Source organism: Microcaecilia unicolor, chromosome 3 (assembly GCF_901765095.1).
Source record: "Microcaecilia unicolor chromosome 3, aMicUni1.1, whole genome shotgun sequence".
NCBI lineage: Eukaryota > Metazoa > Chordata > Amphibia > Gymnophiona > Siphonopidae > Microcaecilia > Microcaecilia unicolor.
The window spans coordinates 374,150,956-374,167,954 of record NC_044033.1 but is presented as its reverse complement, the minus strand read 5'-3'; the positions used below and the strand labels follow the sequence as shown (position 1 = coordinate 374,167,954).

The 16,999-nt window shown below is 38.8% G+C and overlaps 1 long non-coding RNA gene across 1 annotated transcript in view; it reads left to right on the top strand.

Annotated features, from left to right (window-relative positions):
- Positions 1-855: 855 nt before the first annotated feature.
- The window catches only part of LOC115465135, a 48,213-nt gene continuing 32,069 nt past the window's right edge, over positions 856-16,999 (top strand). The window contains exon 1 of the long non-coding RNA XR_003941331.1: positions 856-920. This is a non-coding gene — a long non-coding RNA (uncharacterized LOC115465135). The remainder of the gene's footprint in view (positions 921-16,999) is intronic.

The window sequence follows — 16,999 nt, the reverse complement described above, 5'->3', positions numbered from 1 at the left end:
GAATAAAAATAATACTTACCAGCCTCTATGACAACTTCAGATGTTATAGCTAGGTCTATTAGAGCAGCAAGCAGGTCCCTGGAGTAGTCTAGTGGTAGGTGCAGTGGACTGTAGAGAGGAGAACTCAGGCCCATATCTCACTCTACTTGTTACACTTGTGGTGCATACCATGAGCCCTTCCAAACTCACCAAACCCTACTGTACCCACATATAGGCGACCCCTTCACCCATAAGGGCTATTGTAGTGGTGTACAGTGGGGGGGGGGGGGGGTAGTGGGTTTTAGGTGGGTTTTGGAGGGCTCAGCAGACAAAATAAGTGAACAATGATGAGAAGCGTACCTGGGAGATTTTATATGAAGTCTACAGCAGTGCCCCCTAGGATGCCCTATTGCTTTCTTGGGATGTCTGTGTGGCCAGTCTACTAAGAATGCTGGCTCCTCCTAAAACACAATGTCTTGATTTTCTACGTTTTTCACTAGTACATTTTTTTAATGGACCAAAATGATAAATTCACAGAGCACAAAATCATGTTACATGTGGTATTTTTTGGGGAAAAAAAGATAGACATTTTATTGTTTTGAAAATGGCTATATTTCCTATTCAGATTTAGGTCGTTTAGTGCAAATCGTTCAAAGTCCGACTTAGACATCATATTGAAAATGCCCCTCTCTGTGTGCTTGCATCCTATCCAGCCTTTAACTGAGTATGGTTACTTACTCTTCCTTTCTGGAATTTATGTGATCTTGAGATTTGCTCCTTTCATCATGTACTTGCAGTGACGTCAACTGGAGCTTCCCTGGATGTATATAAACATTGAGCAAGGAGCCTCAGACTAATTTTTTTCACAAGTGGGTCATTTTCAAAAGGTTCGCTGACTGGTCTCTCAGATCTGGGAGCAGCTTCTTTCAAAGCATCGGGAGGTAAGTGGATTAATGAAAAAGTTTTGTTTAGTGCCTGACAAAGTTTATGCTCTGAAAAGTGTGTGAGAAGGAAAGAGCTCAACCAAGGCAGTGACTATAATTTATTCTATTTGAGTCTGACCTAACTAGATCATAGATTTGCTTGTTTTTTTTCAAAGGAATCATGCAAGGAATTAAAAATTTTCTTTATATACATAACCTTCTTGGATGAAAAACTCAGCTTGTGCCTTATTTTCATTCTAAACTTAGTGAAGCCTATTATGTAAGACACAGTTTCTGTATGTGATAAGGGTTTTAAATCTTGTTTTACTTTGGTTGAAAAGCCATCATTTTCTTCCAAGAAACATGTGGCTGCATTAACGCAGTACCAAAAGCCTTGAAAACCATGCTCGACCACCTAAACTTACGGAAAAAACTAAAAACTAACTTGTTCAACAAGGCATAGCCTACCAATCCACCATAAATGCCTGAACTCTGCAACACAGCAACATTAAAGAATGTATTGGACATAACACAACTGGTCCGTCGTACGTTTCACTAATGGTGGCAGTGCCACACGATCTTTATCTTACCACAACATCACCCTGTAACTGATCACACCGGAGTCTGCTAATGCCCTCCGGTACTATGTAAGCCACATTGAGCCTGCGAGTAGGTGGGGAAATGTGGGATACAAATGTAACAAATAAATAAATAAAAACCATTCAGTACTAAAATATGGATTTTTAAAATTTGATCACAATTTATTGGCACAGAAGAATTCACTGCAACTTCCAATTACTTCACTGGCTGAAGCCAACAACTGTACTTTACAAAATTTTCTTTTTTTTTTTAAATCAGGAGAACTAAAACAAATGGCAACTTTAATATAGCTGGTGAAATCGTTGTTATAATACTGTTAATGGAAATCTGCTCATTCTTTAGATCCATGATTTAGAACTTAATTTGTAATAAAGGATTTGCAGAGACGAAATGCAGGTCTGCTTTCTTTATAAACATTCTATTAAAATGTTGTATTCAAACTACTTAACAAGATATTTACAATCTATTTAACTTGCATACCTTAGGTAGCTGTACCATCATTCTGCCATCCATATCACAGGTGAAGACTGACGTACTGGGAAGTTACTTGCAGCCAGCACAGCAATGAATAGTTATTTTGGTTATGCCAAGAAATGCAAGTTTCATTCACTGAGATGCATATGTTCTGAAGGTCGCCCTGGCTTATTAGAGGACATTCTGTTAATGACACTGCTGCCTTGCCAGCAATCTGCCTTAAATCATTGGCTTTAAGAAGGATTTTAGTTAAACAGTTTCAAATGAAACTGAACCAGAAATGCTTTCAGGCTGCTCAAAGGTAAATGTTAAAAAGCTTTTCATGGTTAACTGGGAGCAGATACTTAGCACATAGTATATGGCACAGGTTAAGTGACCTGCAGCAACTAGGATGCGGGCAACTAGAATATTATAATGAAAGTTATCTCTCACTTAATCTGAGTGTGCATAAAAATTATTCAATCAGCTATGAAGGAATTGGAAACAATATTCCATCTAAACATTGTACTGAGCTGGTTTAATGGCTTTCTCACAACTCGTAGTTATAAAGTGGGAAATTTTTCTGCAGGTTGGGCCCCGGGCTCTGGGGTCCTGCAGGGCTCCCTGCTGTCCCCATCACTGTTTAATGTGCTACTCCACCCTCTGGGCTTAGTGTTGGAAAGGTTTACAATACCATTGTTTTTAAATTTATGCAGATGATATCACCTTACTGCTCCAGATAACTGGGGACTGGAGTAGCACATTATCAGATATTGTAAATTATTTACAGGCTACTGAGGGCTGGAGTATAACACACAAACTTAAATTAAACCCAGAAAAAACTAACCTCCCTGTTTACTAAACCGCGCAGCAATGCCAACACAGCCCGGTCTTTGAATGGGCTGTGTCGGCATTGCCACGTGGCAGCTGCTAGCAATGCTTAGTGAACAGGGGGGTAAGTTTCTTTGGCTGGGTTCATTTCATTGTTCAAAATGTGCCTCTCATTTTTCCACCGGAGCGAACATCTTCTATTTTGACTTTTGCTCTAGAGTTTTGAGGGTGCAGGTGGATAGTTTACTTACTTTTTTTACTCATGTAAAATCCCTAGTTAAGAAGTCCTTCTACACAATGAGAAAATCGAAAATGATCTGAAATTATTTTGAACTTGATAAGTACAGGTTATTGGTTCGAGCCTTGACCCTGTCCAGATTGGACTACTATAGTATCATTTTTACTGTTTGTAAAAAGACACTCATTAGACGTCTGCAGCTCATTCAGAACAGGGCAGCGCGATTGATTTTCTCAGTCGCCAGATCTGCATCAGCCACTTTGCTGCTGATTGAGGTTGCACTGACTACTGTAACTGGTTGAGACCAGGGCACAGTTTAAATTGTACACTATTGCATTCCAGATTATTTATGGTATTGCACCACTCTATGTATGCAATCTGGTAGAACTTTTACATCATACTTCTATTAATACTATGAAACCCCATAATCAAATGGTATTGAAATTTCTTTCGCTTCATTCTATTAGATTAAGGAAGCTATTTGATTCTTCCTTGTATTATTGAATTGTTTCTTTGTGCAAATCCCTTCCTTTACAGATCCGTCTTCTATATTAGCAACTATTTTGGAAAGTTCTTCAAACTGTTTTATTTCAAAAAGGTTTTGGGTAGTGAGCAGTAAGTTTTCTAGACTTTCATTTTTGTATTCCTTATAATGTAATGGGTTTATTTCAAGGTTTTTTTTTATTATTTTTATTTATAACAATTTTACAAATAAAATCAAGTATTAAACTTGTTTGAAAAGTGGTATATTTCATCATATACAAAAGGAAAGAGAAAAGACATATTTTAAATTGAAATCCCCACTCAAGTCCACAAAATGGGATTCAAGATGAAAAGAAAAAGTGGAATTATTTTAACAGGAATACATTTCTAAAGATATTTACTTGAGAAATTCACAGGCTACATATTCGGTGTTACATTTATTCATATCAAGGGGGTGATGACATTTTCAGAATCCCTTGTTTGTCTGGACACTAAAAAAGCTGTTAGTTGAGACGGTTCAAAGAATACATATTTAAGGGATTGGTATTTTACCACACATTTACAGGGAAATCTGAGAAAGAAAATTGCTCCCAGCTGTAAAACTGCTGGCTTCATCAATAGAAATTGTTTTCGCTTTTTTTGTGTCTCGCGAGAGACATCTGGAAATATCTGGATCTTTTGGCCTAAGAACACTTTATCCTTATTTCTAAAGTACAATTTCATTAGCCATGCCTTATCTGGTGGTAATGCTACAGTCACTATCAATGTTGTTGGGATGACTGGATCATTTTCTGAGGATTCAAGTATAGCAGAAATATTGAGATCTTGTTTCTGATTTTCTTGATTTAGTATTGGCAGGTAATATATCCTAGAGAAAGGTGGAATCAGCTCTTCTTTTACTTCAAGTATTTCCATTAAATACTTCTTTAACATTTCCATTGGAGATTTAGATAATTGTCTTGGGAAATTTAACAAACGAAGATTATTACTTCTAACTGAATTTTCCAATAATTCAGTTTTTTTCGCAAGAAAGTCAAATCTTTAATCATAATCTCTTGTTGAGTTTGAAATTTTTTAATCTCCAAAGTCTTATCATCATGCAATTTCTCTAGTTTTTCAAATTTAGTATCCAAAATATTAGTTTTTTGCTCAAGGGCCAGAAAATCCTGATTCAATTTATTTACTTGCGGAACAAGAGACTTTCCTAAAGTAATTATCAAAGTCCACAACGAATCCAGCGTTACTTCTGCTGGTTTTTTAAAGTCAAAAGGGAATTGTGTGGGTATTACCTCTTTATCGTGAATTTGTTCCAAACTAGCAGCTTCTTCCACATTCAGTGGAGTAGATGTTTGTGTCCAGGATCTCAAGTCAGCTCCAACCGGATCTATTTCCTCCCGGCCCTGTAAACTCGTACCACTTCGGGAAAGCAAGTCCAGAGACGCCTCGGTTGGTGTGCTGTACCCTGCAGGTTGTGGGGGCGGTTCCCTCGAGTCGGGGCTGAGCGTCAGCTCGAGCCCAGGAGAAGCTTCCGGGCCTCCACTCGCACCGGCGCTACTCAGCGGGCTACCTTCCGACATCTGAATCGCCGAAATAGTTGGGATAGTTGCTGCCTGAAGTAATGTTTGGATGTCTTGAGAGGTAAGAACTTGCCGTTGCGGGGCTTTGGAGGCAGGACGGCCTCGTCTTTTCGGCATGTTTAATTAGATAAATTTTTCTTTCAGGGAGCGAGAATGCAGCCTGCTAGCATCTCCTATTTCAAGGTTTTAATGTATTTTCTAGAGTTATGACTCTTTGGATTCTTATTGTTATCCACAATGAACTAAAAGCTTTGGTATTTGCAGACAAGAAGCCCCGTAAAATGTAATATAATGTAGTCACTTAGGTGTGAACCTGGTCTTGTTAATATAAGACTAGTTTCAGTAATGAGCGCTAAGAGCTATTCTATAAATGACACTCCAAGTAGGGCACCTTTTATAGAATAGTGCTTAGCACTGGGATCTGCACCCAGTTTTTGGTGTGGGGATTTACACCAACTGAAACCAGGTGTAAATCCAGGCAAGGTTGTTGAGTGCGGATCCCCTGAATTCTGTAACACAGCCTGCATTTTAAGAGAGCATCCCTGACTCACCTCTGTCCCTCCCAATATTATGACCCCTTTTCAGATCTGCATGGAAACACTTAGGCATTATTCTATAACAGAGCATGGATCAGCTATTTTTGAGCTGTTTTGGCATCTTGCTTCCATTAGAACGCTTTCATGTGCCAAAACATTGGCATGGAAATAGTGTATAACACTAGGCACCATTTATAGAATTTTATACATAGTGTGTTGTGCTGTGGAACTTACTGATCGAATCTTAGGACAGAGGAGGGCTCTTAGTTTGTCTTGCCCATTATGGAGAATTAGTAACTTTTCAAAGATGCAGCATGTCCTCGTACAACTTGATGTGAAGTGCAACTATATTTCCCTTTCATGATTTGCATTACTTTGTATGTTTCACTCAGGTGGAGGAGTTCTCCAAGATGTCTACAGATCTTTTGCCTTTCATTGTGGTTCTTCTGGCTCATATTCCTCTCAGTATCAGTCATCCAGCAGAGAGAAACACATACAAGGGATCCTCTCTAAATCTCAACCGAATGCTTAGGGAAGACAAAGCTCAAGCTTCTTTGTACTTTTTGAGGGAAAGATTCCACAGGAATTTGGGTAAGAATCCTAGAGTCCTGGTCACCTCAAAGGAGACTCTGAACACAGACCACATTCTTCAGAATCACCAGATCTCGGGCAAGTTGCTGCCCCACGTCCATAGAATCCTGCATTCCGTCTTCCCAGAGGATAGCAATTCTGCCAAGGAGGTCCTCAAGAGTAGTTTGGACAAGTTTTCCAGCCAACTTAAGCAGCAGCGACAGGCACAGGAGAACCACATCATCTTTAATTCAGTGGGAAATAATGAGCAGAGACTCTTGACAGGATATGGATATTCTCAGCAGGCAGCTCAGTAGCATTTTTCTCTCTTCACCCACTGCCTGACCTACGAAAACAGTTTCTCTCAGCCTCATGATGAATGCAAGCTAAATGGCAGGATCTGGCTTGAGTGTAGTGTTTATTTTTCTTCTGAAGTCATAAGCTAATCTGTCTAAATTTGAAATCCTAATCATTTCATTAGAAATCAAATGATGATAGAGCCTGCTCTTATTTTAATGAAGGCTTTAGTTTCTTTCCTTTTTTTATTTTCCTTTGTTTTTGTTTATTGGGGGGGGAGAAGGAAGTTGCTTATGCTATGAAAAGTAATCCAGGCTAACAACGTTTTCAAGAGTCCTGGTTCTTAAGGAACATTTAAACATCAACCCCAGAATGTAATCTAATATAAGCTAAATTTTTAAAACAGGATCCTGAATGTATAAAGGTACTGTAAACTTTTTCACATTGCTATGGCTATTCAACTCAACGTGTCCTAACAGATTAAACGGGAAGGGGACATGTTAGCTACCTCACCATCCTATCTCCATTCTGGTATGGTGTTCATATACCTTATGCTATACGGTTGGTTTTGCCTCACTGTAGAATCTAAAGTAGTCAGAACGTGCCCTTCCCCTTCCTCAGTTCCTGAATCAGATTAGGTGATGTGACAGCAGGGTAAGTGTGTGCCAGCGCAGGAAGACAGGGACCTGCCAGTTTTTCTTTAATGCATCCGATATCTCTTGGCAGCAGATCAATCCCTTGGCTCTGTTCCAGTCGTTAAGCGTTTTTGTAAATTAACCTCTTATTCAATCTATTGGAAATTGTAGAAAGTAATTCTATAAAGTAGGTGCTAACATTTGTGCGCTGAATATGTTTATTTATTTATTGGGATTTATTAACCACCTTTTTGAAGAGATTCACCCAAGATGGTGTATAGCAGGTACAGTTTAACATAAAACTTACAATGTTGTTAAAAGCATAACAATAGTAAAATGACCAAGTATAAATATAAATACAATAAATGAGGTAAACTTGAAAACAGCAAATTGAAGCAGGATCAAAAATATACACATTTCACAGCACTGAAATTCAAATAACAGAAAAATAATGCGATGTCGGCATAACACTAATGAAACATCTAATAAGCATGCATTAGAGCATTCAAATAACACAGCTATGATACTAATGCTTTTCTACAATACCACATAAATAGGGGCCAAATGCAGATATATAGATGGGGACATGATGGCGTGGTACAGACAGTTGGTTTAAATAAATGGGTGGCTAAATTCAAGGCAATTTCTTTGTACAGTTAAACAAGATATAAGGAACTGATCTAAGTTACAGTGTGTGTAGCAAGCTAATCCAGGTGCAGAATGAGTGTATAGTAAGTCATCTTATGTATTAAAAGCTTGGGAGAAGAGCCAGGCTGTCAGCTGCTTCCTGAAGTAGAGGTAGTCTCGAGTACTATGTAGCCCTTCTGGGAGTAAACGTGTGTGTAAATGATTAGATTACCGATACAAACACACATATATATATGTGCCATTTGTGCATAAATGTCAAAATTCCAACCACATGCTACTCTATAAAAAGGACATCATTCACCTGCCTGAATATACAATGTTATAATGTATTTGTGTTGACTCACTTAATACAGTAGATTTTTGAACGGACCTCAGTATGGGTGCTTAGCAGTCAGTAAGTTCAAATGCTGGGAGGGGATACTGTATTATCACTTTATATATTAAATCATGTCATTTTTCTTGAATGAATAACTCATTATTTGAATTTTAAATATAATATTGTAGAGCGTTACTTAGCTTAATGTTAAACAAAGTCGGCTGTGCCGACTGTTTAACATTAAGCTAAGTAACGTTGTACAATATTATATTTAAAAGTCAAATATTAAGGAGTTATTCATTCAAGAAATTGATGTGATTCAGGGCCGCCGAGGGGGGGGTGCAGGGGAGACAAAATTCCCCGGGCCTCCAAGGGGGGCCCAGCGCCGCAGTCCCCTCCACCCGCCCCCCTCCATCCACCACTGGGCCTCACCTTGACCTCGCTCCGTGTGAAAGAAGCGCAGCAGCGGCAGTCTGCAGATCGCCTCCCTTCGGGCCTTCCCTCCCTGTGTCCTGCACTCACGCAAGTTACGCTTTGATGGTCCTCTGGAGGAAGAGATAGGAAATTTTAAATAAATTTGGAAACTTGGATTATTTATTTGCAGGTCTGGGAATAAAGAAGGGGTAATATATAGGGATTTATTTTGGTGTAGATGTTGGAAGATGCAATGCACTATAGTACTGCCGAGTGTTAAATGATTTGGATTTCCATTCAAATTTATAATCCCTATCCCAGTATACTGATCCTTTTTGCTCAGGTTTTCTAAGAAAAAACATTCATTAATATCAAAATATGAGAGGTTGGAATTAAAAAAACAAAACAAGAAAGAACCTATTTGCAACACATTGGTTGCATCTTCTCACTGTGTTTGTTTTCCTTCCCTTCTTCGTGTGGTGCCTGGTCCTTCTTTTTATCCACCTATTTGAAACACGGCAAGAAGTTAAGCAGACAAATCTGCCTTCCTCAATGCATTATAGAACTGGATTTAGTCATTTATTTATTTCCACAGTTTATATACACTATCAGTTTACAAGTCAACACAACATACATAAAAAGTGCAATTAAAAAACTTCAAAAAACAAAAACAATCATCAATATGTTCTCCCTCTCCATGGCTCTCAGTCCTGTTCTCAATTACAATTAAACACTTGTTTAAATAACAATGTCTTTAATAGTTTTTGAAACTGAACATAATTCTTCAAATTACGCAAGCTCTCAGGAAGCGCATTCCACATTTGAGGCCCTTCAATATTTACTATAATTCAGTGGAGAAGCAGGAAGAAGGATTTTGTTTTACAAGCAACACATTGGAAATCTGTTCTTTCTGCTTCCCAACTTTAGGGCCTCTTTTATCAAGCTGTGCTCGCTGTTCCCATGGGGCAATGCTGACGGACCCATTCAAAGTAAATGGACTTTGTTGGCATTACCGTACCGGGAGCCACTAGCGCAGCTTGATAAAAGAAGCCCTTAATGTGAATGATAAACTACTGGAAATTATGAAAGGCAAGTTTAGACATTCTTGCTGGCTCATAGTCTGTCCTTTTAATCTAATTTTAGTACTGATTACTTTCCCTACAACACATTACTGAATATATTGAGCTGAAAAGTCAAATTCTGGCCGACATTTAGCCAAAGTACCACAAGTCTGCTACTAAAGGTTGCAGCAGCCATTTCTGGAGGCAGCCACTAGGGGCAGGAGCAAGTGGGGCTCGCTCCTGTCCCCATTGCCCCCACTGGACCACCAGGTAGGTTTTTTGGGGGGGAGGCCTATTCTGAGTGGGATGGTTGAAAGGGTGTCTGGGCTGGGGAGGTGCTGTAAAGGGTCTCTTGCCATGTCTAGGGTGCTGGGAAGGGGTCTTCACCTACATATGGGGGTGTGGGAAAGAGAGTGAGGCTGCATTTTAAACTCCAATCCTAATACATGAAAACATGTGTCCTATGGTTGTTAGGAAAATTAGATATGGGACATTAATGGTTAAGAAAACAGTTATGTTTGCCTCTTCTTGATAACCTGGATGCTCCATATGCTGTACCTTAATATGTATTTCTAGGATACACCAAAGACACTTGCATGAGCAGAACTGTGAGCAACAGAAAGCAGAAGCCATAAAATGTCAATGAACCCAGAGTAAAAATAGTAGTAGCAGAACTACATTTCCCAGAAGTGCTGGGACCCAGAGGACCAATGGCCATCTATGGATGGAGTCTCTGTGAACAGGGAAAGTTAAGTTTCCAAAAGTCTGGAAGTTCTTGAGACAGATACCACTGAGATGAGGCAGAGGAACAAGAGGCAGAATAGTAGCTGAGAGGGCAGAACACCCAGCTGAGGATGAAGAAATGGGTTCCTGAGGTCAGTAGTGAGGAGCAAGGCATGAAAATTACTGAAGGTTAAACACTTGCAAAGGACATTTTTACTTCTCAACTTGTGCGCTTTATCTGAAGTCATACACTCAGCGAGATTACAGGGCTTGTTTACTCAAATGCAGTAAAGTTTTGCTCTTATCACACTTTAACTGCAAAAATGAACATGGGATAAATGGAAAGGTTGTGTGGTAACTGGTGGGGTGTGTCTAGAGTGTTTCCTGCAGTTACCTTATAAAAAAGTTCTTTAGCATGCATTAAGTCCATGCCCATTCTCCTCCCATAACCTGTTGATTTCCTGTCACCTAATATGGAGTGCAGTTAATGTGTGAATTAGCACATATAAGCAGTTACCACATTTGTCTACTAACAGCACATGCTAATTCTTACATTAACTGCTTAGTGCACTTTAGTAAACAAAAAAAATCTTAGATTGTGAGCCCACAAGGGACAGAAAAAGTACCTATATATAATATAAAAACTGCTTTGATTGTACCAAAGAAAGGCAGTATATCAAATCCCTTCCCCCCTTCTTCTTTAGATGTGGCCCAAGAGCATCCCAAGCTAGAAAATGGAAGCTGTTGAGAAAAGCCCATTTTGATCACACTCAGCTGTACAAATGACAATTGTTCTCTCATAAGAGCTATCTCCATGCATGCGTAAATGCCAGTTGCAAATAGCTGCGGCATTCCAAAAGAAGGTACCATGACTATACCAAGAAGTAGCATTGCCTGCCTACTGACTTTGCCTGTACCTGGATTACTCTCTTGACCTGCTGCCTGCCTATTGACTTTACCTGTGCCTGGATTACTCTCTCTTGCCTGTTGTTTGCCTATTGACATTGCCTATACCTGGATTACTCCCCTGCCTGCTGCCTGCCTGTTAACATTGCCTGTTCCAGGATTACTCCCTTCCCTGCTGCCTGCCTATTGACTTTGCCTGTACCTGGATCACTCTCTTGCCTGCTGCCTGTCTGGCCATCATGTTCACCACCCCGCTTCCTGCTCCATCTCATAAGCCCTGCAGGCCGCCCGCACCTAGGGGTTCAACCTCTGGGAACGGCGGTCAGCGCAGGTGAAACCCAGGGTTGTCCGGCCACCAAGCAGAACCTGGTCCAAGTATCGGGCTCAGCAGTGCTCTACTTGGTACAAGAACTCACAAGTCTGACACTAGTGGAATGTAGGACTTAGTGCAAGAGGTAATGATGGTGGGTCTGCTGGGAAACAGAGATATAACATGATCAAATTTGAGTTAATAACTGGAGTGAAGTCACTAAGGAAATCTACTGTGGCAACATTTATGTTTTGAAAGGGCAACTATGATAAAATGGTTAAAAAAAAAAACCTAAAAGGATCAGCCACAAAGGACTTAAATCTATCATGGACGTTGTTTAAAAATACCATCTTGGAAGCCCAGACCAGATGTATTCCAGAAGTATTAATAAAGAAGAGCAAACAACAGTCAGCATGGTTTACCCTGTAATTTCCTTGCCCGTAATGTCTTGTCTGTCTGTTTTACCTAGATTGTAAGCTCTTTGAGCAGGGACTGTCTCTCTATGTCAATTGTTCAACGCTGCGTGCATCTGGTAGTGCTATATAAATGCTAATAGTAGTAGTAGTAGTAGTAGTAGTAGTTAAAAGGTGAAATGAAAGAGTCTATTAGAGCCAAAACAATGTCTTTCGAAAAAAAATGGAAAAATGATCTGAATGAAGAAACAAGAAGCTGCATTGGCAAATTAGATGCAAAGCATTGATAAAGAAGACTAAAAGAGAATATGAAGAGAAAGTTGCCATAGAGGCAAAAACTCATAGTAATAACTTTTTCAGATATATCAGAAGCAGAAAGCCTGTGAAGGAATCCATGGGATCATTAGATCATAAAGGCACCCAGGGAGGACAAGGCCAAAGTGGAGAGACTGCATACACTCTTTCCTTTGGTCTTTACTGAAGAGGATGTAAGAGATCTACATGTGACAATGAGATAGCGTCAACATGGATTCACCCAAAAGAAATCTTGCCTCATCAATTTACTTCATTTTTTTAAGGCATTAATAAAGGTAAGCTGATTGATGTAGTGTATTTAGATTTCCAGAAAGCTTTTGACAAAGTCCAGACTCCTGAGAGACAATTAAAAATCCAAGAAATATGAGGAAAAGATCTGTTGTGGACTGGGAACTGGTTAAAAGATAGAAAACAGAGGGTAGGGTTAAATGGCCATTTATCTCAATGGAAGAAAGTGAATAGTGGAGTGCTGCAAAGATCTGTACTGGGACCGGTGCTATTTAACATATTTATAAATGATATAGAAATGGGAAAAATGAGTGAGGTGATTAAATTTGCAGATGACACAGAACTCTTCAAAATTGTTAAGTAGAGAGGTGTGATAGCTGTGTTAGTCCACTCTTAAAGGTTATCAATAGAAATCAAACAAAATAAAACATGAAAAAGAAAATAAGATGATACATTTGCTTATTTCCAATCTGATGAAGAAGGGCAACCTTCGAAAGCTAATCAAGAAATGTATTAATTTATGTCCAATAAAAAAGGTATCATCTTATTTTCTTTTCCATGTTTTATTTTGTTTGATTTCTATTGATAACCTTCAAAATTGTTAAAAGGCATTTAGACTTTGAAAAATTGCAGGAAGGACTTAGAAAATTGTAAGACTTGGTATCCAAATGGCAGATGAAATTTAATGTGGACAAATGCAAAGTGATGCACAGTGAGAAGAATAATCCAAATTATAGTTACTTGATGCTAGTTCAACTTTAGGAGCCACCACCCAAGAAAATGATCTAAGTGTCATTGTGGACAATACACTGAAATCCTTTGCCCAGTATGTGGTGGCAGCCAAAAAAATCAAACAATGTTTAGAATTATTAGGAAAGAGAGAAAATAAGACAAAGAATATTATAATGCCTCTGTATTACTCCATGGTGCGACCTCACCTTGACTATTGTGTGTAATTCTGGTTACCATATCTCAAAAATGATATAGCAGAATTAGAAAAGGGTCAAATAAGAGCCACAAAAATCATTAAGAAGATAGAACTCCTCTCATAAGAGGAATGGATCAAGAGGTTAAGGCTCGTTAGCTTGAAGAAGAGAGAGGATATGATAGAGGCTTACAAAATCCTCAGTGGAGTAGAACAGGTAAATGTGAATTGATTTTTCACTCTTTCAAAAAGTACAAAGATTATGCGACAGTCAATGATATTACATGGTAATACTTTTTAAACAAATATGAGAAAATATATTTTTTTCACTCAACAAATAGTTACGCTCTGGATCTCATTGCTGGAAGATGTGGTAACAGCACTTTGCAAATCTGAGTTTAAAAAAGGTTTGGACAAGTTCCTGGAGGAAACGTTTATAATCTGCTATTAAGAAAGACATAACATAACATCTGGACTCAGAACCCGCTCATACCCTTCAGTTCTAGGCGGGTCACAAAAAAGAGACCAGAACAATCCTCTGGGAATAACAAATAACTAAAGAAAGAAAGAATACAAATCAATTCTGTAATAAAAACTTTGAGTTTTAACCTTTCTTCTGAATAACAAATAATGTCGAGAAGTTGAAAATAATTCCAATAAAATCCTTCCAGAGTCTGACAGCCTGGTATACTAGAGTTTTCTCAAACAATGCCAATCTCTTTTTGCCCTTAGATGAAGGAAAAATGAAAAATTTGAAAGTATTAGTTATCCAAGCTCAAAACTGTAAAGCAAAGATGAGCATAGAAAAACATTGATACCAAACCATGTATTACTTTAAAAATAAAACAAGCTAATTTAAAAAGAGCCCTAGCTTCAATTGGTAACCAATGAAGCTTAACATAGAATGAGGAAACACTATCATATTTTGATAATCCAAAGATTAGGCGTATAGCTGTATTTTGTACAGTCTGAAGTCTCATCAACAGCCCCTTAAATGCAATAATCAAGATATGACAGTAGAAGCATATGCATTAAATGCTCAAATTGCTCCACTTTAAAATATTTTTAGATGCTACGTAGTTTCCTCATAGGAACGAAACATTTGTAACCAACATATTAACCTGTGTCTCCATGGAGATTGAACTATCAATGTGAATGTCCAAAATCTTAATATTTGTAGATAGTTTATATTAATCTCAGTAAATACATATAGCTTTAGGAATGCACTCTCTGGCTTATTAGTTTTTTCAGAATTGAGTTTCAACTTCTGATAGAGCATCTATTTGTATATAGTAATGAACTCTGGAAATATCAATATCAAAAACAGAATTTAGTGGGATCAACACAAAAATTTCATCAAGTTAAATATAATGTAAAAACCCATTACTTTCTAGCAAGAAGCCGAGAGACCCCCCCAAAATACATTAAATAGTATGGGGGAAAGGGGGGATCCCTGTGGCCAGCAGAAAGAGAAACCATCCTTCAACTTAACCCTGTACGATCTTCTGGTAAAAAATCCCCATAAATCAAGTGATACCCATATCCTCCACTACTTATTCCTGGGATCGGAAGCGCTCATATGAGGAAAGGCTAAAGAGGCTAGCACTCTTCAGCTTGGAAAAGCTTGCTACTATTTGGGTTTCTGCCATGTACTACTGACCTGGATTGGCCACTGTTGGAAACAGAATATTGGGCTAGTTGGACCATAGGTCTGACTCAGTATGGCTATTCTTATGTTAACTCAGGGTAGATCTGAATTTGGGTTTCTAGATTTAATTACTTTTTTTTTTTTTCAAACTGAAGCTCAGATACAGTTGTGCTGGGCTCACAAATAGGGACATAAACAATTAGTACCTTTTGTGCACACTGACCCCCAAACAATCTGTAATTTCAATGGCAGGGCACCAAACAACTCCTTGGGGATCAAAACAGACAGAAAGAAACTGGGTTTTGTTATACAGGATATTTCCTAAATCATATTTACTGAAAATATCAATACAGTTATTTTTGGAGAACTTTTTTCCTCCTGAATCCATTTGGATTCTAGCAAGTCATTCCTCTCCCATCCAAGAGCACAACTAGCTTATCTTTTATGATGGCTTCCAGTATTTTTCCTTTAACTGATGTTACATCCTCCACTCTACAATTCTCTGCTACTAATACATTCTGCATTTTCTATATTGGACATGATTTTAATGAGCAATCAGTTATAAAATGTATTTTACTTATAAGTGACATGATTGTAATGGACAATTGTTTATAGCAGACAAAAATTGATTCCTTAAACCATAAATCAAATGCATTATTCATTGGTTGCATCAGACAGAAATGTTGGGGTAGATATTCAGCTGGTGACGGTGATTGTTTTTTTTTAGCTACTGGCGGTGTTATTCCCAGATATTCAATGCCAGGCTGTCTGGGCACTGGCGTTGAATATCTAGGCTTATGTGGATGTCTATTTCTTATGCCATTAAGCGTGATTTTCAGCACTTAACTGCATAAAGATGGAACAGACTTTTATGCAGTCTGATTTAACTGCTAAACATAGGTAGTTAAGGGGTCCTTCTACTAAGCTGTGGTAAAAAATGGCCTGCGGTTGTGTGGGCACATGTTTTTGTTGTGCACTGGGCCATTTTGTTACCGCAGCTGGGGGAAAAAAAGCTTTTTTCAATGGAGGCAGTAAATGGCCAAGCGCTAGAATTAAAAGTAGTGCATGGCTATTTACTGCCTGAGCCCTTACCACCACCCATTGACCTAGCAGGATGGGCTCACGCACTACATGTGCAGGGACTAACAAGCAGGAAACAGACCTGTGTCTTAATTTGTGGTAAATACACGCCTTGATACAGCGATTTTTTGCGAAACTGAGGCCTGAGTCGGTGTGTTTGTAACCCATGACACTTCTTTATCTATACCTGCATGCTTAAAAGTTAAGTTCAACTTATTATTACTTCTTTTGATATGGATCCCCTCCTTTTTTGATTCTGTGGATTCTTTTAGTATGCTTTAGCTTTTGAAACACAAGGGTTTTTCTGTCTGTGATGAGAACCCCCCCCCCCCCCCCCCCCCCAATGTTAGAAGAGCATTACGGCTCTCAATGTGAAGCCTTGTATATATAGAGGCTGCAGGTTGGGGAATTCTGAGACTTTTCCCTTGTTGTATTTTCAAAATTAGAACAGATACACTGCACAGAATCTTTAGTGGGATAGATTCAAACTCTTTTCTGTGCCACAGCTATTATGAGAGCTTTTTTCTTTTTTTGATTATGTGCGCTAATGTGGCCACACTGCTGATTACTGCTGGGAATGCCCTGCACGGTAGAAAATAGAAAAAATATTTTCTACCGCTGGATATAGCATGTCCCAAGTTTGACATTACCATCAGGTTGGCATGCTAACCAGGTGGTAGTGTCGATTTGGCACACGTTACATGTGTGGTAGTCCTACCACCGCTTTATAAAAAGGCCCCTAAGTGTTGAATATCAGCACAACCACATAAGTGCTCACTCCATCCCTGGACAGCCCATAAAATAGCCGACTTTGAGTTAGCGGTATATGATGGTATTCAGCGGCACAAACTGGTTAAGTGTAGCTGAATTTCAACAGATAACTCCCCAAA